The following is a 26411-nucleotide window of genomic DNA, read 5'->3' as shown; positions in this document are numbered from 1 at the left end:
TGTCGGCAAGATGAGAAATTGGTGTACGGTCACAATAGAAAGTCTATGAGCCCGTACACCAACTGCTTGGCTTTCCGAGAAAAGCCAATCAGAAACGAAGCAGCTCAGAACTCACCGTAGCACTTCTGCCGCTTCATTTTAGCAATCGGTGGGGGGCTCTGTGCTCAGACCCCCACCGATCAAAACTTCTGACACGTCACTATGACGTTTTTGTTACCATTTAATCATGCTTTAGTCACAAAGATGTCTTACAAAACAATCACTTTTTTAGGAAGTTTTTTCATTTTACAAAATGATTTCCACTTAATAAAAACATGATTTATTATTTTTTATTACAAAATCGACCAATAATAATCATATAACCAGCCTCCCATAAGTGTTTTTTTTTAGCTATACGTATATATTATCGGACAGAGCTGAATCCAGGACTTGTTAAAAACATGAAATTGGAAGATTTTTTTTTTTAATATAGTTTTTTTCTGAATAGAAACCTTAAAAAAATAAATAAAAAAAAGGCACCCCTCCCCCTTATTAAATCCTATGGGGCAGATAAACACAATGGTCGTGGTCATGTGCCCATATCTCTCAATGGTTCTAAAGCCACTGGATGATACAGGACCAATGGTAAATCTAGCACAAAATATTTAAAGGAGTTGTGTCGTCTCATTACAATGAGAGTGGGTCTGGCTCCCCGACACGTAGCAGATTTTGCTAAGAGAGGTTACCGTCGGCTGCTCACTTCCCCGGCAGCGGCCACTACAGGTGAAATTAAGTATTACATCTAGCCAATCAAATGAATGGCCTTCCTTGTGATACATGGATGACTGGGTCAGTCAGCTTGTCAGAAGCTCTCTGTTCTAGATCATATAAGGGGTCTCGAGCAGGGTACCATCCCTCTATGACGTCAATAGGGCCTAATAGGAAAAATGGGGATTGGTTGTCGAGAGGAGACAATCCCTTTAGTTACAACTTATAGGTAAGTGGATTTTTTAAACCTATCTGCTGTACTTTAGGAAAATGGTTATGAATTTTACTGATGCATGTTGGATTTCGGCTTGTGTAGAAAATAACGCATGTACAATACTGCCTGTTCTGGATGAATGAACGTGAGGGGAGCAAAAAAATAAAAGAAAATGATAAAAACTGGTAAATAGAAGCTAAAATGGATTTAATGCATTTACTTCAAACTCACCAAATTGCAACAATTATAATTAAAAAAACTTTTTTATAATAAATAAATAATTTATTATGTTATAAAAAAGAACCGAGGACATATTCTTCGAGGTAATTCCTTCTTTTTACGATTACAGTTCATCACGACCTCTTCGGAGCGGCCACTCAGGATGACGAGACACGTACTCTGCCGAAGTGCTGACCAGCCGGAAAAATTCCGCAACATCGAAAGGCGTAATTGGTGAATTTTGGGTGTTCTCCCAAAGTCGGGTGATGTCCCTTAATTAGACGGCATAACAAGCTTTGTCATTCTCGGGCACGTTATTCTCTCCATTGAAGGACAAGTTAATTAGGTCATTCTGGTTACAGAAAACAACTTTTTTTTTTTTCTACATGGGACACGGGGGAGAATTATTGACAGGTTGAACTAATCACCAATTAATTAACTTTTGATCCTGCCACAGCCTGAAATGTGTCACAACTCAATGGAAGAAGCCTAATAATGGGAGAGAACAATATAATCTAACAAAAAAAAAAAAGTGTGAATGGAAAGAGTCAAGAGCGACACCATGTGAACGTGCGGGGAGTAACACACAACAGCGAGGGCTTTATGTCCGAATATTCTCGTAAAATCACTACTCAAAAATTAAAAAGGGGTATTCGGTTTCTGCAAATACATTTTAGGCTGAGTTCACACAGGGCGAATACGCTGCGTAAAGTGACACAGCGTAAAGATTTGTTTAAATCTCATCCACTTTGCCGCTACCGTATTACGCTGTGGATTTTCCGCAACAAATTCCGTTGCAGAAAACCCACAGTATTTACGCAACGTGTGAACTGACACTTATTCTTTGTATAATGAAAAATTATATAATTTTCCAATATACTTTATGTATCAGTTTCTCCCGGTTTTAAGATCTCTGCATGCTGTCCTACAATAGAAACCGTCATTTACTTGCAGGAGATAAAAAAATATCTGTCCATGGTCATGAGCAGCAAAAATGTTGTCAATGAAACATAGAAGAAAGCAGACCCCATAGCAAAGATTGAAATGGGCCCTTAATATGGTGCTGGTTTTGCCACCCAGGACAAAAAGAACAGTTTGTTTCCCCTCCACATCCTTTCCATGACACTTGGGCCAATGCCCACTCTCCTGCTGCTAAAAATTCAGTTCCTCTGGAGAGGGGAGTGCTACACAGGTTCTCGACACCCAGTAGCGAAGAGATGGGACCAACCAACCCAGGGCCCCCTTTCTCTTAGGGCCCCATAGCAGCTGCTTAGGCTCTCTCTATGGTATATCAGCCCTTAACAAGACCTCAGCTGGCTAAATGAGTCATTTTTAATGTAAACCCTCTGATCGGGTAATACCCCTGGTATCGTGAGCAGGACTTACCTTGTCCTGAGGGAAAATTGTATCTGCTTTCTCCCATGTGATGTAGTGAATTCCTCGAAGTCGAGCCAAGTCCAAGTAACACCTCTCATCCTGACAATTATACCTAGGGAAAGAAGATCACACATGTACAGTATTCTACGCAACGGCGCCCCCTGCACGGTAAACACATGCAATAATATGGTAGAAGACAAAACTATTATCTGCCCTGTTCACACTTGTACTCTGCATTATTCGCTACTAACATGCCTGAATCTAAAGGCAACATTTTACCCATTCACCCCTCTAGAGGGCGCACAGTGCAACGTATCCTTGAGGTGCATTAGTTATGCCACGCACCCACTGAATGAGTTTTGCAAAAACAAAAATGGCTATTATACTGCAATGCCACGTGTTTACCGTGCATGAATTTCGATACAAATACATAATGGCAAAGGTTGGTCCTGCAATCTTCCTAAAATAATCAAAATTAGCGGTTCTATACGTTTTGTCTTGTATATTAAATGCTATGTGTATCAATACAACATGTCAAATTCTCATCATGCCTATTCTAAATATTTGATATAACCCTTCTGTTCTGAAGTGCCCGATTAATAGGGTAAGATTACTAATACACCAAGTCAGAGGTGCACATGTACTAATGGATCTGGGACATTGTCATTGTGATTAATGGACGCTGGTATACGCAGATTCTGATAATCCACATACAGATATGGGCTGCGTGAATGCCGAGCTGACCTTGCACAACTGACTCGTGGGAAAAGAACTTAGCTTTTATTTTTAAAGTCTATAAATATTTATTGAAAATTCCATTCGGTGTCGTCATGGTAGGCCATTTCTAGAAATGTGAATATATGGACAGATCAGCACGCTTGCTAAAAAAAAAAAAAAACTAGCTCTAAAAGCTGTACTGCTGAAACATTTGCACCAACAGGACCATTAGTATAATGTCATCATCAGGGGCATACACAGAAACCATAGTGCCCCATATCTAAATTCAGAATTCCCTCCCCCCTACTGAAAGCTCCAACTATTTTTTTTTTTAAGTTAATGTTCACTGTTCTTTTGAAAATAGGGGTTGGGGCTCTGCTTTTCACAAACTCCAAATTCCCTGCTTTCCCTACCGCCACTAGGGGGAGCTCACTGTATATGTATTGAACTCAATGGGAGTTGTATAAATCTATATGCAGTGAGCTCCCCCTAGTGGTGGCTGCAAGTAAACACTGAGACAGTGTTTTAAAGGAAGCCGTAGAAGTTGTTCAGTTCCGGGCCCTCTTTTACCATGGGCCCGTTAGCGTGGTCATAGGGTCTGCCTCTACAGTAGGTACGCCACTAGTTGTTGCGCAATAGACATTAAGGATTGTCTAGTATAGCAATGAAGGCCGACTTTCTGCAGTCAGACACACATAGTAATTCTTAAATATAATGTTGTTATGGAAAACTCTCCCTTTACAAACTGGTGCAATCCAATCAGGACCCTTCAGGGACTCACACTCCCTGTATTTGCAGCACAGGGCCCCTCACCCGAATAGAAGATGATGACAATAACAATATATGAAGGAATTGCTAGTCATGCAATTTCCTAATGCAAAAGGAGAAGACATTCTAGGAGAGGCAACCATATTACACATGAGAACACAGAAAATGACTTAGGGTATGTTCACACGGCCTATTTACGGACGTAATTCGGGCGTTTTTGCCACGAATTACGTCTGAAAATAGCGCCTCAATAGCGCTGACAAACATCTGCCCATTGAAAGCAATGGGCAGACGTTTGTCTGTTCACACGAGGCGTATATTTACCCGCCGCTGTCAAATGACGGCGCGTAAATAGACGCCCGCGTCAAAGAAGTGACCTGTCACTTCTTTGGCCGTAATTGGAGCCGTTACTCATTGACTCCAATGAATAGCAGCGCTAATTACGGCCGTAATTGACGCGGCGTTCAAGCGCCTGCACATGATGGTACGGCTGAAATTACGGGGATGTTTTCAGGCTGAAACATCCCCGTAATTTCAGCCGTAACGGACGCCCTCGTGTGAACATACCCTTACAGCTCAAATATAACTGCCCAGATTGGTAAAAAGAGTAAATGAGTCAGTCCGGCCCCGTGAAGCCCAATAAATATGTCAGAGTTATGTGTGATCTTCAGCTGTTCAAGGAATCCAAGAGATCTAGAGAAACATACAATTAAGGGTTTGCAGTTATGGAGAGAACTATCAATACATTGCCTTTTAGAACTTCAAATTGCTACATAGACAGAGAGGGGTTATACAGGATTAGAAAATCATGGCTGCTTTTTCCAAGAAATAGCGCCACACCTGTCCATAGGTTGTGTCTGGTATTGCAGTAAACCTCCATTGAAGTGAGGCTTCGTTCACATCTGCCTCGGGGTTCCATTCGTGGTTCCGTCAAACCTTTCCGTCAGGAGAACCCACGAACGGAAACCAGACGGAAACCATAGCTTTCCGTTAGCCTTACCAGTGATTTCAATGGTAACGCTTCCGTTGCTAATGGTTTCCGTTTGTCTCCGTTCCTTAAGGTTTCCGTTTTTTTGGCAGCATCAATAGCGCAGTCGAATTGATATGTTGTCTGAAGGAGTTGTCTACACAACTTGTTAAAGTGTCATGGTGTCTGTAAGTACTGGATACGATAATGTTTGTTTTCTTTTATTGATATTTAATAAAGAATTTAAAATCAAAAAGAAAGTGAAAATAAAGAAATATTATGTCTTTGCAGGGGATTTGGAGCTTTGTATCAGAAAAAACACCATTAATATATATTAAAGGGTAAGTAAATGTTCAAACTTCTGACATGTCATAGTGACAGTTTTGATTGGTGGGGGTCCGAGCACTGAGACCCCCACCAATCGCTAAAACGAAGCGGCAGAAGTTCTCGTGTGAGCGTTCAGCCCCTTCATTTCTGTTCGGCTCTTTCTGGAAATCGATGTAGCGGTGTACAGACTCAATAGAAAGTCTATGAGCCCGTACACCGCTACATCGGCTTTCCGGAAAAAGCCAAACAGAAATGAACCTGCTTAGCGCTTCTGCCGCTTCATTTTAGTGATTGGTGGGGGTCTCAGTGCTCAGACACCCAACCAATCAAAACTTCTGACGTGAAACTATGACATGTGAGAAGTTTGTTGAACGTTTAGTTACTCTTTAAGAAATAATCAGCATCATTTTGGACCTGTTTAGATTACAATAACAAAATGGTTGAAGGGCGGACATTCACTGTATAGTGCTCAATCTGTTATGACTGAAGGAACCAATGTCCTGATAACGGTAATTAATAAAACTTGTCCTTTACGGTCTTATTGTGTTTACCCAGAATCATAAATTATCACCTATCCACAGGTCAGGTGACGATTTTCTGATCGCTGGGGGCACTACTGCTAGGAACCCCTTCAATCATGAGAACGGGGGTCCCAGACCCATAGATCCTCCTCACCGCACCCCCTTCAGTGAGGATGAGCTTGAATGGATCAGAGATCGAGCATGCGCCTGCCGCTTCATTCACGGTCTATAAGAATAATGGGAACAGCTGTACTCGGTTGTTTCGGTCATTCCCATAGACTTTGAATAGAGCGGCAGCGCATGTTCGACCACCGCTACATTTAATGTCCTCCTGCGGTTCAGCAGTGAGGAAGAACGAGTGTTCGGTGGAGCCCCCAGCGATGAGAAAATTATCACCTATCCTGTAAGGTGTTTTCTTGCAAATAGCAGTCTCAGCAAAGTAGTACTTACTGATTGGTGGAGGTTTGACCACTGGGACCCTGCCAATCCCTACAGCAGGCCCTTGAAGGTGAATTCAATGGGTATTTCAATAAGATACATTTATGGCATATCCATAGGACTACACCCCACTTCTTGGAGCCCCAGCTGTTAGGAGAATGGGATCCCATGGTCTCAGTTTACGTGTCGGAGCGAACTGGCCACTGCAGGGAGAATGGGGCTGTGAATGTGCACGGATTTCCACATTGTAGTCGGTCGCAGGTCTGTAAGCGGCCAATTATATGTTGTCCTATGGATATGCTATAAATGTGTTCTGTAGAAATATCCCTTTAATGCAACAAAATATATAAAAATCCTGGTGAAAAACCTGCTGTACGGCAACAGATTTAGAAACCCCCAGTGATCTGCGGTTATCGGCATCCGGACAGATATTTCCCCTACAGAGGTCTCTGCCGGGAAAATGTAGTATTACATGGCCGCCATTAAAATGAATGGCCGACCACGTAATACATAGACGGGCCGGCTCTGGCTCATAGAAGGGGTCCAAAGTGCAACTTCACCTTTCATCAACGGACCGACCATCTATTATTCCAATATGGGGTTCCAGATCACGTGGCCTCATTTAGGATTCGTCCCGCAGTGTATTTCACCTTGGATAAGCATTATCAGCTCGTTCTCGGATATTATAAACATAATATTACGTACCTATATTTGTAATCCACCACAGTGACTTGAAAGAGTGGGACAGACTTCAAGGCATGGACCAGCTGAGGGAGAACATCAGTAAGAAATATGTTTAGCGTTATTATCCATTTGGCTAATTTGTATTTTTATTTTACGGATTTCCTGGGAGACTCGTTGCCACAATGTTATTTCCGATGATCACAGAGCAAAGACGAAGCGTCTGTGGTTAGAAATGACCCCAGGGCATCGCCACCCACAGAAAGGTAATGATTACCTCATCTAAGTTCAGTATTTTTCGAAACTCTGTGCTGCGTATAAGAATGGTGACTCGAATGTTCTCCTCCTAGAGCCAAAATGAAAGTAAATCAGTTAATAATGGATCTATTCACACGTTGTGGTCAAATGACATTTTTTGCAAGACAAAAAAAAAAACACCACTCGTCTATGGGCTGTGCCTGGTATTGCACTTCAGCTCCATGAACTTGAATGAGCTGCAATACCAGACACAGCCTGTGGACAAGATGGCGCTGTTTTAATAGCAGCCATTATTTTCTAATCTTGTATATGTAATCTTTATGCTTTTCCCCACTTCAAGTGCCTTCCTCAATACCCACCAGTAGGGGTCAGGTATGCCGAAGACTGCACTGGAAGAAATCATTGGATCAGCTTGTAACCAGACTGGCTTTCATGTTGCATCAGTTTAGAAGTTACCGACTCTTATTCCACTTTTATTGCACCGAGGGCTATGCAAATAAGGGCATAAAAGTGGGTACAAGGCCTGATGGCCCATTCGCTTCAATAGAGGAATGCAGCAATAAGGACAGCACCTCTTTTATAGTCTCCAGCCTCCCATCTAACGTTATATGTTCCTGAACAGTCTGACAAAAGAAAAAGTACTCCATATATTGTTGGCAGGCTATGAATAATTGTATACATATATAATTTACGAGAATGGTGGCGCTCTACTTTCTCCCTACAGAAGGCTTTAAAAAAGAAAATATATATATATATATGACTGTAATGAACTGTGCCCGGGAACAAACCCTCATGTTGATTTATAGCGCACCTTTAAAGTTTCCTGGGAAATATTCAGCCGGAAAAGCACATGTTGTGAAAACGCTCTGAACAATCCCGTGCTGCGGCAATTTGAGATCTAGAGAAAGAAAAAGCGCTGAAATTGGCTGCACTAATAAAGCACGCATCTCCTGTCTTCAAACAATACTTCTTCTGTCACCCGTCACATCTCCGGATAACGAGCTTACCAGCGGCGTGTTGTAAAATAACCCGTATCTCATTCTGGGCAGTAGCGCAAACACAGCGTCCTTAAAGGAACATAAATACAAAAGGGGATATTACCAAATATGTCCAGAAAAACATGACTAATGACCCCCAAGTCTAACTTTGTTTTATACATCACCATTCCCAATTGGAGCAGTTGCAATTTTTTAGTGCAAAATACAGATAACACACATTACTGGCAGTCACGCATGCTCGTGATTATAGAGCACTTCCCCTTTAAATTAAAAACAGTCACTTGTCCACCTTTGTAACCATTAATATTAATTTCCCCCATTGCATGCAAAATAAAAAATGAATCAACATTGCAAATAGTCTTGATTAAAAATCTCCTAATGTTTTGGATCTACAACTCCAATGAAGAATTGTGTTTCCATGGTTACAGACTACAAACAAACAATGTGCTGTCAGATCCTGCAAATAACTGTCCCTAACTTCTTGCTGTTCCTGCCAAGTATATGCAAGCAAGTAGGGGACAGATGGATTGCAATATGACTGCAGGATCCAACTACAGAGCGTTTACTTGTAGCCTGTAACCATGGAGACACATAGGACTGAATAGGAGCTGTAAACTCAAAATAGTAGGATATCCTTGGAATGGTAATTTAACATTTCTGTTTTGTCCGGACCCTCCATGGCCTGATCACTGTGGCATTTTTTAACGTTCTCTGCTGTCTTCCTGCTGAAAATCAGCAACTTTCTACAGTACTTTGTATTTCAATTCTTCTTCATTTTCATGGTCTTTCCTTGCTTTCAGTGAATGAAAACAGTAAACATCCAGAGGCTGAAAACCTGTTATGATCACATCTAGATGGCACAGCAGGATGGCTTATTACAAGAGAAAGCTCTGGTACAATGAAATAGCCCTGCACCTGTGTCAGTTACATACCATGAGGTTTCAGCTTTTGGATGTAAACGAGAATATTCCTATTCACTGACAGTAAGCAGGGATCTTAAAAAAGATGGGGAAGAACTGAAGCAGCAAGTATATTATAATGTTACCAAACTTTTCATTAAAACAACAATAAACTATAAAACAAAATTTTTAAAAAAAATGATAAAACAACAAAGTGAAATACATTTGGAACATCTTACCCGTTTAGAATCGTACGCTTTCAAGTGTGTAACTTTGTAATCTGTAAAAGCTTTCCACGTCTCGCTGAACAAATCGCCATAGCCATAGAAGCTCTACAGAAAAAAACATATTTAGTGTTTAGTACAAAGGCATCTAATCCCAAATTCTCTACATTGCACCAAAACCTCTGCTGAATAATTACTGTGCAGACAGGGGTGCACCATCCATGCGGCAAGATGAGAAGTTCACCTCAGACAGGACCCTTCTCTGACTGCAGGGGACTTGGCAGGCATCCCTGAATCTTCTCATCTTCAATTTGGAAAGTAGGGGACGCAATTTCACTCAGGAAGTAAGAGGCACCTCTGTACTGTATAGAATAACCAGCGGAGTCAATGCTGATCTCTGTCAGAAGCCTCTCAGAAGGCACATTGGCAAAGATCCTAATCCAAATCCCTAAACTTTTCAGGAAAATAGGATATGCTAAATTCTGAAGTCCAGCCAATCTGAATTACAACCTGTATTATAGTCCAGAGCTGCATTCATAATTCTGCAGACTACCACTTGTCAGCTCAGTGTCTGCACAGAGATTGCTGTAGAGCCTATAGTGATTTACACTCTGGGAAGGGCCATCTTATACCAGGATCTGATGTAGAGAAGACTAACTGCTCCATTGTATTATAGGAGCTAAACTGTCAGGGTATGTGCACACACACTAATTACGTCCGTAATTGACGGACGTATTTCGGCTGCAAGTACCGGACCGAACACAGTGCAGGGAGCCGGGCTCCTAGCATCATACTTATGTACGATGCTAGGAGTACCTGCCTTGCTGCAGGACAACTGTCCCGTACTGTAATCATGTTTTCAGTACGGGACAGTTGTCCGGCAGCGAGGCAGGGACTCCTAGCGTCGTACATAACTATGATTCTAGGAGCCCGGCTCCCTGCAATGTGTTCGGTCCGGTACTTGCGGCCGAAATACGTCCATCAATTACGGACGTAATTAGTGTGTGTGCACATACCCTCAGGAGTGGGTCTGTCGACAAGCTTGTTGACTCATTCCATTGACAATTAGCAGAATCGTGAATGCAGCTCTGGACTATAATACAGTCCATACAACCCGTTACATTTCAGTGTGTTGGACTTCTAAGGGTATGTTCACACGCAGTGGTTTCAGATGTAATTCGGGCGTTTTACGCCTCGTATTACACCTGAAAAACCGCCCCTAATACGCCTACAAACATCTGCCCATTGCTTTCAATGGGAATTACGATGTTCTGTACCCACGAGCCTTTATTTTATGCGTTGCTGTCAAAACACGGCGCGTAAAATAACGGCTCGTCAAAAGAAGTGCAGGACACTTCTTGGGACGTTTTTGGAGCGTTTTTTCATTGACTCTATTGAAAACAGCTCCAAAAACGGCCGTGAAAAACGCAGCGAAAATCGCGAGTGGCTTAAAAAACGTCTGAAAATCAGGAGCTGTTTTCCCTTGAAAACAGCACCGTATTTTCAGATGTTTTTGAGTTTGTGTGTGAACATACCCTAAGACACTATGCCAGCTATAAGAATATTCAGAGCATCTCAATTAAAGTGGTATTCCCAGAATTGACAATTATTACCTATCCATAGGATAGATGAGAATTGTCAGATCACTGGGGGCCCCAACGCCGGGATTCCCAACCGATTGAGAGAACGGTGGTCCGAACCCTTGAGGATTTTAAATAGAGTGGCGGTCAAGCTGGGGGGGGGGGGCACATTTTTATAATACCAGATGAATGATTGTGATATGTCAAATAAAAAAGCAACACAGAACCGTCACTTATCAGCCTTGAACTAGACCGTATTAGAGGGAGTAGATGGTCAGGGGCAGATGATAATGTGGTCATTGTGATCCCGGACACAGAGAATTGTTCAGTCTCCATGGAGCTTCACATCTCAATGGTTGAGGAGATTACAGTGGATTATAAATCAGGATTTTCTCCTTTGACACAGTCTGGCCCAGAACACGACAGGTTGCCGGGGACAATTTCCTTTTAGAAAGCAGAACCATCTGCCCAGGGAAGATAAGCCGATTACCTATCCCGCTAGACGGCCCATGAATGCACCCAAACCCTATGGGACCAAGTGCAACTGCTGATCGACAAGTGAACGCTGGAAGGGGTGCGCCCAGGGGCGGACATACCGCATGTGCAGCCGGTGCAGCTGCACAAGGGCCCCGCGTGGGAAGGGGGCCCGTTCCTCTGCTGGCCGACTCAGTTCTCAGCTGCGCGATGCTGAGGACTGAGACAGAGGCCCGTGGACCACTGGCGTAGCTATAGGGGTCGCAGCGGTCGCAATTGCGACCGGGCCCCGAAGCCAGGGGGGCCCACGGCCCCCCGCACCACATCAATAAAAAGTTACTATAGTAACTCGGGCCGCGGGCCCCTGTTACTATAGTAACATACTTTACTTACCTTCCTGGTTCCGGATCGCAGCGGAGGTCCTGACGTCAGGCGCTGTGCGCAGCGCATGACGTCACAGCGCTATGCCGCCGCGCACAGCATCGAGACTACAGAACTCCCGCCGCGGCCGAAGAGGAAGGTAAGATAGCCCTGACTGGCGGGGTCCGACTCCTGGGACCCGCCAATCAGCTGTTTTGAAGGGGCCGCAGCACTCGTACGAGAGCTGCTCCCCTTCATTCCTGTCACTTCATTCCGGTCACACTGTGAATCGGTTTCGGCGATTCACAGTGTGGGCGAGTAGTGAAATGAAGGGGAAGCAGCTCTCGTACGAGTGCTGCGGCCCCTTCAAAACAGCTGATTTGCGGGTCCCGGGCGACACATCAGCTATTGATGGCCTATCCTGAGGATAGGCCATCAATGTTTAGGGACTGCACAACCCCTAAGCCTACGATGTAGCAGGCTTAGGGGGCCCATGAGACAGGATCACAGATTGTGTGATGCTGTCTGCTGGGCCCTGTATCTAAGCCAATCACATGGTAGGCTTAGATACATGGCCCATGCGTGATCCTGTCTGCTGGGCCCTGTATCTAAGCCTACCACACTGTAGGTTTAGATACAGGGCCCCAGCACACAGTAATCTTATACTGTATAAGATTACTGTCTGCTGGACCCTGTATCTAAGCCTACCTTGTGGTAGGCTTAGATACAGGGTCCCACAGACAGTATCACACATGGGCCCTGTATCTAAGCCTTAGGGTATGTGCACAGACACTAATTACGTCCGTAAGTGACGGATGTATTTCGGCCGCAAGTACCGGACCGAACACACTGCAGGGAGCCGGGCTCCTAGCGTCGTACTTATGTACGACGCTAGGAGTCCCTGCCTCGCTGTGGGACAACTGTCCTGTACTGTAATCATGTTTTCAGTACCGGACAGTTGTCCGGCAGCGAGGCAGGGACTCCTAGCGTCGTACATAACTATGATGCTAGGAGCCCGGCTCCCTGCAGTGTGTTCGGTCCGGTACTTGCGGCCGAAATACGTCCGTCAATTCCGGACGTAATTAGTGTGTGTGCACATACCCTAACACATGTGTTACTAATCATTTTTTGTGTGTTTTCTTACAGGTTCGGTCGTTGGACTACGGCGGATTCCAGGACTACTTCGATGACAGCTTTTTTTTTTATTAATAAAATGGTTAATGAGGGTTGTGTTTTTTTTTTTTATTTCAATAAAATATTTTTTCTATGTCTTTGTGGTTTTTTTTAAACTATATTACTACCGCCTTAGTAATGGCCGCCGGCTGATTGACAGCATCGATTGCTAAGGCAGGGCTTAGTGTTAGCCGGTGCAGAGGCTAACACTAACCCCCTTTATTACCCCGGTACCCACCGCCACCAGGGGTGCTGGGAAGAGCCGGGTACGATCCAGTACCTGACCATCTGTAGTGATGGTCGGCCACTGGGGTGGCCGCAGGCTGGTATTATCAGGAGGGGAAAGGCCAGATACAGTGGCCCTTCCTACCCTGGTGATGCTAGGCTGCTGCTGCTTTATTGTATCTGGCTGGTTATGAAAATGGGGGGGACGCCACGTCATTTAAAAAATAATTGGAAAGAACGATGTCGGGTCCCCCCCAATTTTCATAACCAGCCAGATACAACACAGCAGCAGCAGGCAGCATTACAAGGGTGGGAAGGGCCACTGTTTTTGGCCTTCCCCAGCCTAATACTACCAGCCTGCGGCCACCCCGGTGCCTGCCCGTCACTACAGCTGGTCGGGTACTGGTTTGTACCCGGCTCTTCCCAGTACCCCTGGTGGCGGTGGGTACCGGGGTAATAATGGGGGTTAGTGTAGACTCTGCACCGGCTAACATTAAGCCTCGCCTTAGTAATGGAGGTTGTCAATCAGCCAGCGGCCATTACTAAGGCGGTGATAATAAAGTTTAAAAAGATACAAGCACATAGAAATTTTTTTTATTGAAATAAAAACACAACCCTCATTAACCATTTTATTGAGAATAAAAAAAACGCCGTCATTGAAGTCCTCGTATCCGAAGTCCAACAACCGAACCTGTAAAAAAAACACAAACACACAAAAATAATCAGTAACACATAAAGAAGCAAAATTATTATTCTTACCTTTCCTGGGTCCAGCGCTGGAGCCGCAATGTCAGCGAGCTGGGCCCTGTATCTAATCCTATCATGTGTGATACAGTCTGCTGAGCTGTGTATCTAATCCAATCATGTATGATACTGTGCTGGGCCCTATATCTAATCCGATCATGTGTGATACTGTCTGCTGAGCCACTGTATCTAATCCTATCATGTGTGATACTGTCTGCTGAGCCACTGTATCTAATCCTATAATGTGTGGTACTGTCTGCTGAGCCACTGTATCTAATCCTATCATGTGTGATACTGTCTGCTGAGCCACTGTATCTAATCCTATCATGTGTGGTACTGTCTGCTGAGCCACTGTATCTAATCCTATCATGTGTGGTACTGTCTGCTGAGCCACTGTATCTAATCCTATCATGTGTGATACTGTCTGCTGGGCCACTGTATCTAATCCTATCATGTGTGATACTGTCTGCTGAGCTGTGTATCTAATCCTATCATGTGTGATACTGCCTTCTGAGCCACTGTATCTAATCCTATCATGTGTGATACTGTCTGCTCAGCCACTGTATCTAATCCTATCCATAGTTTATAGGGTCGTAGTGCTATAGATATGCTATGCTGTCTCCTATACACACACTTTTTTTTGGGGCGGACACATATGTATTGGGGCTATTTCCCGGACATTTTAAGCCCTGAGGGTATGTTCACACGGCAGCGTCTGTTACGGCTGAAATTACTGTGCTGTTTTCAGGAGAAAACAGCACCGTAATTTCAGCCGTAATGGCATGTGCAGGCGTCTTTTGCTGCGTCCACTACGGAAGTAATTGAAGCTGGTTTTCCATGGAGTCCATGGAAAACGGCTCCATTTACATCTGAAGAAGTGACAGGCAGTTTTTTACGCGCCGCCTTTCGACAGCGGCGCGTAAAAAAAAATGACCATCGGCACAGAACATCGTAAGACCCATTCAAATGAATGGGCAGATGTTTTCCGACGCTTTTGAGCCGCATTTTCGGATGTAATTCAATGCTAAAACGCCCAAATTACGTCCGTAAATAGTGTGTGTGTGAACCCAGCCTTAGTGACGCCCCGGCTGCTAGTGCTGCATTGTTGGGTCACTTAGGAGACCCAGCGATGCAGCTGAAAGCGGACCGTCGGCCATGAGAAGTTTGCGGGGTGGGGGGGGGGGCCCTGGCACATTATCTGCACAGGGGCCTTTTGCAGTCTGTGTCCGCCACTGGGTGCGCCGACCTCTGGCTTTGGTAAATCATTTTTCAATTCTATTGCGGAATGAAAAATAGCGCTCTTTGTGTAGAGATCGCTGGCTCTGGAAGGTCATCTCCACCCTGAACCATTTATTTTGGGAGCTGTGAAGGGAGGATAGTAATAAAGATAAGCAGGACTGGTCATCACTTTCTGATCACTTCTCAAGGGGCCAAGCAATTGAACAATAGATACAAGCAGCTCTTAAAATGGAAGACGCTGATTAAAGTGTAGGATTTATTTTTATTTTATATGTCTATAATTCTGTGCTGATTTATTTGGTTATTTATTTTATAGGGTTTAGGACTACGTGTTTTTATTTTTCTTATAAAGAGCCCCAAATCGTTTAAAAGGGTTGTCCAGGAACGGGGTGTTTTTTCATACTGATGACCTATCCACAGGATAGGTTATCATCATATGATCGGTGGGGGTCCGACACCGCACCTATCAGCTGTCCAGACTGCCTCCTGGCGCCAGATGTTGTGCAGTGGTCGGTGTCAGAAGCAGATGGCTCCGTGGCTATAGTGGCCGTGCTGCAGTACTGCAACTCTGCTCTAATTCAATTGAATACAACCCCTTTAACTTACCTTCACACAGCCATAGAGTTAAAGTGTAACTAAATGTTCAATAAACTTCTGACATGTCACATGTTTTGATTGGTGGGGGTACATGCACTGAGACCCCCACCAAATCGGTAAAACGGAGCGGCAGAAGGGCTCGTGTGAGCGCTCAGCCGATTCATTTCTGTTCAGCTTTTTCCGGAAGTCTATGAGCCCGTACTCCGATACAACAGCTTTCCGGAAAGAGCCGAACAGAAACCAAGTGACACAGCGCTCACATGAGCGCTTCAGCTGCTTCGTTTTAGTGATTGGTGGGGTTCTCAGTGCTGAGTCCCCTACCAAGCAAAACTTCTTACATGTCAGAAGTTTGTTGAACGTGTAGTTATCCTTTAAACAGTAAAATTATGTGTGCCTGCAGCCACCTCTAGGGGGCGCTCCCTACATACACCTACTATTAAATTGCATAATAAATAGATCTTTAACAAACTCACCCTAGTGGTGGCTGCAGAAGACCGAAATGTATCATATATAACCCCATAGCTGTGTGAACAGAAATCTGAGATTTTTTGCTCTGCAACAGGAAAAATGGAGCTTCATACCCTATAAAGATTATGAAATCAGCATCGATTTTTGCACTTCTCTTAAACTAAGGAGTTCCCTACAAACAGACAGCAGGTTTTCTGATTATTTTTCATGCCATGAACAGTGTCAATAATTTTCATATTTATGAATAGAATGCCAAAACAACAGTGAAGACTGACGCACTGACAGTGTATTAGAAAAATGTAAAAATGAAAAAGGAAAGGCTTCAAAAGGTTAAATTGAACTCAAGTCTATTATGTACACAAGCGTAATATACGCGCGTGCGATGCGCGTGCTTTTCACGCGTGTCGTACGCACCTATATTAGGCTATGGGTCAGTGCAGACAGTGCGTGAATTTTGCGCAGCGTGAGTCCGCTGCGTAAAACTCACGACATGTCCTTTCTTTGTGCGCTGTTCGCGCATCACGCACCCATTGAAGTCAATGGGTGCGTGAAAACCACGCATGCCGCACGGAACCACTTCCGTGCGAACTGCGTGATTCGCGCAACAGCTGTCAAACTATGAATGTAAACAGAAAAGCACCACGTGCTTTACTGTTTACAAACATCCAAACGGAGTGTCATAATGATGGCGGCTGCGCGAAAATCACGCAGCCACGCATCATACACTGATGACACACGCAGCTGTTATGTGCCTTTTGCGCACGCAAAACGCCGCGTTTTTTGCGTGCGCAAAACGCACACGCTCGTGTAAATCAGGCCTTAGATACCACTTAGGGTCTATGGAAAACCGGGTATTATTTGATATTTTTTTGGGGAATTAGGAATTTGGTGCAGGTGAATTAATTTGAGAATATCACATCTGCCCAGCATGCACAAGGTTAATACAAAATACTGTATAAAAGTCTCCATTTGATAGAGCCTCCAGTAAAATTCTCCCTCCTACTACAGAAAATCTTGTCTCATACTGGCACAATGTACACTTGGCAATTCACCAGCCTGTGTTCCCAGCGCCGTAAAAATATAGAATAATTTGCTGCCTGTTCTCACGCCCAAGAATAAGCAGATCTGTCCCCGAGGTTGTGTATGACTGGGTCAGTGCTGCAGGTGGTAACAGAAAACTCCAGCTTCAAAAGTCTCTATAAAGAGGCCACGTCTTGGCCGACAGTAATGGAAACCAAACCGTGCACCTGGGTCAGCGAGACACGATCGGGATAAGAATGTTTCCATTCACTGACAGTGAGCAGGGATTTTGAAAATAGAGAGGAGTTGAAACACAAAATATATTATAAAGTTGACCTTAGAAAGTAGAACTTTTTATTATACACTAATTAAAGTGTATCTATCGTGATAATGTTTTTGTACTAATCCGTAGTTCATGTGAATATATGAAACTTTGTAATACATCTTATTAGTGGAAAGTAACATGTCCCCCCCCCCCCCTCACAGTTCCCTTCCCTGCCTGCAGGCTCTCTGTATATGTTCAGAAAATGTAAAAGTCCTCAAAATATTTGCAGGAATACAGAAAATAGAAGAAATAGCGGAGGAAGAGGAGGGGGATGCAGCTGCACATTCTCGGTGTCTGTGAGACATCAGATTGTCTCGGAGTACCGAGCGTAGCCATAGCATCACAGAGGACAGCGTGATGAACACAGCGGGATAGGCATAGAAAATGGGGGTCATCATCCTTCTGAACTCCAGCTGTTGTAGAACTACAATTCCCAGCATGGCCTGACAGCATGTGGATAGAATAATAATAAAGTCTTTGGCTGCCAGTGCATGTTGGGAGTTGTAGTTTCACAATAGCTGGAGTGCTGACCCCTGTACTAGGGCGTGTGCAACCAGCAATGTTATGAAGTTAAAGGGGTAGTCTGGAGAAAACCCAATCTCAAATCCCCAAAGAGGGAATTCTGTTTTATTCGGGCAGGGCTCCTTTTCAGAGCACAAGCCAGAACTACTACAAAGAGTGTCCTGGCATTACAGAGAGAGCCCACTGATTTCAATAGGCAGCGTGTAATGCTTCATTTCCCCTGTGGTGGCGCTGCAGAGGAAATGAACACTTGGCATCAGGTTCACAGATGATTGCTGGAGGGTCCTGTAACAAAAAGGAATTGTCCAAAGAGGATAAGTTTCCATGCTGGCAATGCCAAGCTATGGATATCCATGTATGACAGGTTACAGTACTGCTACATTCAGACCAACAGAGGAGGGGGAGGGTCAACAAAGGGACCCCACCGCCTCCATTTTTATAACACCTGGGAACAATGAAAAATAAAATAATTCAAATATTAGTAACAATAAACTCACATTTGCTTCCTAAAATCTACCATCTCTTCCTGTGAACATATAAAAATCAACAAAACCGGATTATCAGACATTCTGGATTATTGGACAGTCACACAATAATATAAAAAACTCATTTCCAGGGCTGAATAAAGGAAACAATGAACTCCTAGCAGCCGTGTCCATGTCTTTTAACCAGTGCAGCCTTGTCAGATTCCTCGTTATTCTGCAGCTCTGTCCCGGAAACAAGGGCAGGATGATCAGACTTTCTAGATTATCAGATGGCGGATTACAGGAATTTGACTGTATTATGTTTTAGACAGATTTATTCACAGGCCGTGACTGCGCTGTCACTAGACATAACCTCGGCTGTTCTTCATCTGGGGCAAACATTCCGTTTTCTGCCCTAGCCTCGTAAATGGTTAGCACCCCCTGGCACATGCCCTGCCGGCCGCCTCCCAGGCTACATAAGACTTGTGAACTACACTTCTAAAAATCCTTCCTAGAATATAAATAAAGGGATTGGAGTGCAGTAAACATTTGGCGCATCCCATTTCCCCCCTACCGAGAACAGCAAGTACCCGGAGATTGTTGAGATGCTACATGGAAGAAACCGTAGGCCCTGTTCACACAGTTTTTTGCAGGCAGAAAAAAAATCTGTGTATTTGAGGCAGATCTTGACCTGCCTGCGCTTTTTTGACGCGGTTTTCTCGGAATCTAACGCTGCAGGATTTTTCTGCCTCCCTTTGATTTCAATGGGAGGTCAGAGGCGGAACCGTGGCAAGAAAGGACATGCTGCTCTTTTTTAACCCGTGAGCGGCCAAAAGCTGCTCGGGAAAAAAACGCTCTGCCTTCCATTGAAATCATCGGGGGCGATTTCTGCAGTTTTTTGGCGCTGATTGCTATGCGGTTTCCTCATCAAAATCAGCGCCAAAAATCTTTGTGTGAACAGGGCCTTAGGGATCATGCACACATCAGTTCATTTCTTCAGTGTGCTATCTGTTTTTTTCAGGGATCCGCGTTCTCAATCTGAAAAACTCAGGGCAGGTCCTATCCCGGTCAGTATTTGCAGATCGGTCTCACCCATTCTGGTCTAGGAGTCCGTGAAAAAAAAAAAAAAAAACGGACTGCCCATGGAAGCCATCTGTATGCAGTCAGTTTATTGCAGCCATATAAAAGCACAAGGATATGTGAATGAGCCTAAGGCTACATTCAGATGAGCGTGTCCGATTTGTGCACGTTACAAACGCAGCGTTTTTTTCTACATTTCATGTCTGTGTGCGTTGCGTATTGGCATCAGTATTTCTATGTAATTGATTTGTGAAACACAGACAGAACACGGATGTCGTCCGTGTGCTGTTCGTGGTTTTCATGCACTCATAGACATTAATAGGCGACAAGTTCTGCAAACACGGACCAATATAGGACAAGCAGGGAGTTCCACGCAACGGACACTCGCGGTGTGAAAATTCAGGCATGTCTGAATAGCCCCATTGAAATCAATGGGTCCGTGTGCTACACGTTATTTCACATAAATGTAGTCAGAGCAGGGCTGCGGCTGTGTAATACACGTGTAATACAGCCATTGCCCCGCTCCTGACAAGTGTGCACGTGGGGTCAGCATGCGGCCAGAGCTGCACTAATGAGCGCCGGCACTGAATACAGAGAACATGGCGGGCGCAATGCAAAACACCCCCATATTCGGTCTTCAGTCCCGGCGCCGCCGCTCATTAGCTGGTCGCATCACCTCATGCTGACTGTGCGTACACTTGATGTCAGGAGCGGTGCAATTTCTGTATTACACAGCCGCAGCCCCGCTCTATTGCCAGAGATCAGAGAAATTTCTGATCTGCGATGCTATTCCCTTGAATGCTGTGATCGAAGCTGACCGCAGCATTGAAGGGGAAAACGAGAAGGGGGATCCCTGTGATGCTTGAGGGACATACCATATATGGGCAGACAATCCAGGGTCCATTGAAGGACACCAAGGCTGTCTGACCGTATATTCCTGTTGTTAGGGCATACTTAGTAAACAGGCAGTTGTTAGGTCATACCCATCAGTACACAGGCTAATGTACTGGTATATAGATAGATATATGCCAGTACATTAAAGTTTAAAAAAGTAAAAAAATGAAGTAATGTGAAATACTTAATGTGCGGCACATGGAGGTTCAAAATTCTTCACACCCCGTGCCTCACATCAGTGAATGGAACTTTTTTTTTTTTATTACAGTTGGCAAAGTATCGTTTTGGTATCAAGAGTCGCAACACTACACAAAGTATCGGTATCGAAGTCCAAATTCTGGTATCGCGAGTCGTGACAATCCTAATCAGATGTACACATTACCTGCATCTAACTTCATGATATACGTCGGCCTCTCGACGACGACGTCACAATGTCCATCTTCTATGGGTCTGAACGTCAGGGAGCCGAATGTCTGCAGCTCCGCAAACCTGGAATTACAAGAAACCAGAAATATTCACAACATTTCAGAGCAAGTTCAATCAGGAATCTTATAAACTCTGAGCGGAGGAGACCAAAACCAACATTCTATAGATTATTATTATAAAACAGAAAGCTCGGCCATAACCAATAAGATCTCCATTACAAATCTTAACTGGCATGTCACCCAGCTTTCCCAAACTCCTGAAAGGTAAATCTGCCATGTTCTACACTTCTTCCCCTGTAATGCTCGATGATGAGACACATTTGCCGTTTGGGACCCAACTGTTATGGGAATTTTAATACTGGTAATATTAGTAGTCACTCAGCTTTCCAAGAAACAGGTATAACTAGCTAACTAACTAACTAACTAGAGGCTGCGTATAAGACTAGCATTTATTTATCTGTACTTGCCGCCATCTTCTACCAGCGACAATCTGAAGATTAATATTGAAATATAATAAATACATAACCAAAGAATACAGACATCTGCAGATCAGCGGCAGTACCAAGGAGGAATGTTTGATAGTCTTAAAGGGGATGTCATACATTGCGGTCATATCACAGATTTTTTTTCTGCAGTTTGCACTATGTGACAGCAAGAACACAGGGGTTTTGCAAAAAAAAAAAAAAAAAAGCATTTTTGCCATGGAGTCTTGGAAAAACAGTGACATGACTGCAACGTGTGAACACAGCCTAAAAGGTCAAGGTAAAACAATGAGAGTGGTCGTGTGAACTTGTATTCAGACGACAGAATCCTGCAGAGACATCATGTAACGAGTATTAGCACATCCTAAATTATCATCAGGGAAAGCAGTGAGTATTTAGACTTACCATCCCCGTCCAGCTATAGTCCATTCATGATTGAGTTTCCGGGATTCTTCTTTTATGTTGGTGGTGACGGAGGTTCTCGGTGGTGATGGGACAGGAGTTTCCATTTCTCTCAGACTTTCAGAGCTGCAGGCCGTGTTGTGAAGACATAATGATGGATGTTTTTGGACATTACTAGTTTGATGGGAATCTCCATTTGTAGGCAATGATCTCGATGTGATGATGAGATTGTGTAAAGTCGTCCAACTCTGGGGGAAGATTTTTCAGCTTTGGGGCCAGTGTTTTCTCTACGGTGGAGACATCTGGAGGCAGAAATCTCATGAAGTCGGTGACTTCGAGACCAAATCCAGGATTCCTCAAAGTCAATTGTGGTTGAGAAGGGATCGGTCTCCTATGTCCAGAATTGTTTTTCTCCATTTCCTCATTTTTATTAATCAGTTCATTCTGTGATTTGACAATGGTCTCTGATTGGAGCAATTCCTTTTTTAGAGAGTCGACAATTTCTATTACATTGTCCTAGTTGCGTCCTTAACAGATGCTTCATGAACTCCTCAGTCAGCAGAGGATTCTGGGATAAACAAGTCTACTCCATCAGCTGGAATACTGTGAGAGGGAAAGGATGCCTCTTCTATCTTATTAGATGTAGTTATCCCAGTACTGAGGCCCAGAGTAGAGTCAATTACCAGAGTAAGTTGTCAGTTGTCCCAGGGATAGGCATGGGCCCTTCAAGAGTCAGAACACCAATATAGGACATTTCCATCTCTCATTGATCAGAGGAAGAGGCAGCGAGTGTTATGACCAGCGGGTTGTGGACCCACTGTGCTACTCCACCGGTTTGGCTTAGGGCCAACTCTAAGGGCGTTGTCTAAGTAGCCTCCCCAGTCTTCACCCTTTAACCCCCGTACGGGGATCTGGACTTCGCTGCGGGGAGACTACCAGGTCGCTACCTCTTGAGGTGGTCCCGGTGTGAGTAGCGGCTGGCCCAGCGGACCAGAATACAACGGTGAAGCACACCGAGGGTACAGGCACTGGCAGATGATACTTGGCAGATGGGTGAGGATCAGAAGACAGTTTGTGATAGGCAAGCAGGGATGAGGGAGTCTCTTACATCAGATAACAGACTGTCAGAGGGAGAGGAGGTCTCTGACCAAGACCCCAGTTGGAGCAAAAGGTAAAATCTGCATAATTCTTTTAAAACCGCCAGGTACCACTCTCAACATTGGTTTTGACATCGCCCTGCACATGGGGAGCATTATTAATTATTATTATATTATTTTTCAGGTCCTTTACATTAGGAATACCCCTTTAATCAAATAACTTCCCATTGTCCTGGGGATTGATTTATCCCTTCATCCCTTATCAGCAAGACATGGCGGCTCCAATTAAGCAGGACACCAGGGAGTAGTGGGGAGTTCTGGTGTGGGACTTGGAGTCTGGTTTAGGGATTATGACCTGAAGCAGGTTCCATAGTGTAATGGTTAGCACTCTGAATCTCGGCCAGACTGTCCATCAGCAGCATCAGCAGGAGGGAACCAAGGATAATCAGGGCGGGCCAACCTTGAAAATCAGGGGACACTGAAAGTACCCGTGTGCTAGGAGGACCCTTGGGAACATACAAAGGGGACACCAGGCAGTGGTGGGGAGTTCTAGTGGGAGACTTGGAGTCTGGTTTAAGGGTTACGACCTGAAGCACGTTCCATAGTGTAATGGTTAGCACTCTGTGAGAGAACGGAGGATCATTAGTGCAGGCCTACCTTAAAAGCAGGGGGCACTAAAGGTATGTAGCGGGGATCACCCTGAAAAGTAGCACGGCAATGACCCACATCTACAGACCACAAGGTACCAAATCATCAGGCAGAAGAATAGTCGCTGGTCAAGCAAAGGTCAGGGCAGGCAGCAAACAAGCGTAGTCGATGGACAGGCCGGGGTCAGGGCAGGCAGCAAACAAGCGTAGTCAAATAAACAGGCATAGGTCAGGGCAGGCGGCAGTCAGAAAGAGTAGTCCAATAAAAAAGCCAAATGTCAAATCCAGAAAATCAATCATATGAAATCGCAGCGAGTGCCCTGATGTTACCGGCACGCTGCAGGAGACTCCACCACTAGATCTTTTTGCAGCGAAATGAAATTTCCCCATGGAACTCCTTCTCCGGATAGATGGTGTCTCTGGAGAAGGTGTACCGCACATAGTCTCCCTCATCGCTGACATAGCACCTGCAATCATCTGCCAATGGCGTGTTCAGCATGGCTCTCAGCATCCTGCGTGATGCACCACCCATAGTGTCCCATAGTGGGGGCTCATGCACCTGTCTGGCAGTCACTTTAATGCGCGGTGGTAACACATAAGGTGCACTGCGGACCCTGGATTTTCGAGCCACTACTGGTGACCCCCTGTTTGTGGCAGAGACTAGTGGCTTTCTTGCCAGAAACTTCTCCCAGGCAGTTGGTCTCTTGGGAGATGGGGCAGTGGTCTGGTCCTCATCTGATGGTATGGTGGGTATGGGCACCGGATGTTCCTCCCTTGCTGCACGGGTAGGGACTGCATCTGTTGGTGGCAGCTCCCAGGCAGATGGTCTCCTGGGCAATGGGGCAGGGGCCGGGACCTCACCTGATGTTATGGTGGGTTTTGGCACCTGATGTTCCTCCATTGCTGAGCAGGTGGGGGCTGCAGATGTTGGTGGTGGTGGTGGCGGTGGAGTCTTCAGCTTGAGGTATCGGCCCGATTCTTTATCTGGTGTTCTCCACAGATTTTTAAGAAATGGCACGATCCTCAATGCTGCCGTTAGACGTCCAAAAAAGCCAGTCTGCCTCTGATGTCTCTCAGGCTCCCGGCTGTACGGGGTCTTCCCGGGACGATGGAGATATCTCCGGGGCTGGAACTTTCCACCAGCCCCCGATGCAGCCATCTGGCTGCCTCTTCCTCCACACACTCGGAAGTGTGGGTCTGGAAGGTAGATCCAAAAAACAAACAAACAAAAAAATTCAAATAGAAACAAAAGAAACAAGAACCCAGCCGGGATAATCGCAGTAGTGCTTAGCCGCTCCTCTCTCCTCGATATCTGCCTCGCACTGACCGTTCCTACTGAGAATTCCGTGACTGGATGACGACGCTTCTGTGATGCAGTCCATGGCAACAAGGTCCTAAGTGGTGCTGCCCATGGCATCCAATCAGATTCTAGCTCTCACTGTACAAGTTGTAGGTTAGAAAATAAAAATGTGCATAGATTGGCATGGACAGATTGTACCCAATGTGTGTTTCTCCCACCTTCTCTATTCGATGAGGAGCCAATAGAAATGTTATGGTTTCAAAAGTCTAAATACACCCATGTAATTAATTTCCTTCTGGCAGTAGAGCATGCTGGGATCTGTAGTGCACATTGGACTGGTCAACAGCACAGGTCATTTTAAAAAAAAAATCAGTTTGATTTTTTCTGTTGAGGGGGATGGGAGAGACGTGATGGCGCTGCCAACAGTTATTTCTCACTGCCATATGCAGTCGACTCCGCTATTGATTCTGTCGGAAAACCGGAAACCTGCCGGAATGGTGACGAACGGAGACCATTAGCGATGTTTCCGTCACCATTGATATCAATGGTGACTGAAACGGAAGCTGTGGTTTCACTTTCCGTTGCGGGGTTCACCCGACGGAAACCTCTGACGGAACCCCGAAACGGAAAGCGAAAGGTGATGTGAACAGGCCCTTATAGGAGTTATGTGCGCTGGGATCTTGAATAGGAGTTATGTGCGCTGGTCCCCTGTATAGTTAATATTTTAGTCTCTTAAATAACTTGCATGACTCCACGTCCTAATGTATTATTTTATATAAACAAAGGAAAAATAACCAGAAAAGATTCAGAGATTCCCAGAATCGCATTAATTTGATTTTCATACGTCTCAGTGGAATCATCAACTTTATAAAACGTGTCCCTTAAGCGCCATTAGTCCTAGAAACCATCATGGCTGCCAGCCAATACCGGCATCATCAGACCAATAGGAAACCCAAATGTCATCCAAGGCTGAATGAAGAACTTCCTACGACATGACCCCAGCGGTGATACTTTATAGGATTATTTTTCTGCTGGGAATCCTGTAATAAAGCAGTTTGCAAAGATCGGCACGACTCCGGTATTTTATGCTTTGAGCGCATGGAAAGTAATTCTTAGTTTCCTAAATATTTGTTTGCAGCCAGTAATGTAGCAGTTGGCAATTTCCACAATCAATGCCCGCTAAAGCGAGACGCCAAACACTCCCATCGATTCGGTCCGTAGGACGTGTGAATACAATAATAACGGCCTCTGTTGTCTGACTTTGATTTATATTGCTGGAGTTTAACCCCTTAATGACCGCCGATACGTCTTTTTACGGCGGTCATTAGTGGGCTTTATTCTAGAGCGCCGCCAAACTACGTCGCTGCATTAGAATAAAGTAAACAGAGCAGGGAGCCGTGAAATCTCCCTGCTCTCAGCTGCCAGAAGCAGCTGAGGGCTGGGGGCGTCCCTGCTCTGCCGGGTGAGATCGATATTAGTATCGATCTCACCTGTTTAACCCTTCAGATGCGGTGCACAATAGCGAGCACCGCATCTGA

The 26411-nt window shown here is 44.8% G+C and overlaps 1 pseudogene; it reads right to left on the bottom strand.

Moving 5' to 3' along the window:
* On the bottom strand, window positions 1-24917 carry LOC142698893 (EGF domain-specific O-linked N-acetylglucosamine transferase-like; annotated as a pseudogene).
* Window positions 24918-26411: the final 1494 nt, after the last annotated feature.

The sequence above is a fragment of the Rhinoderma darwinii genome, unplaced genomic scaffold, assembly GCF_050947455.1.
Source record: "Rhinoderma darwinii isolate aRhiDar2 unplaced genomic scaffold, aRhiDar2.hap1 Scaffold_104, whole genome shotgun sequence".
In the NCBI taxonomy this organism is placed as follows: Eukaryota; Metazoa; Chordata; class Amphibia; order Anura; family Rhinodermatidae; genus Rhinoderma; species Rhinoderma darwinii.
Note: the sequence above shows the minus strand (reverse complement) of the source record. Positions and strands in the feature narration are given on the sequence as shown.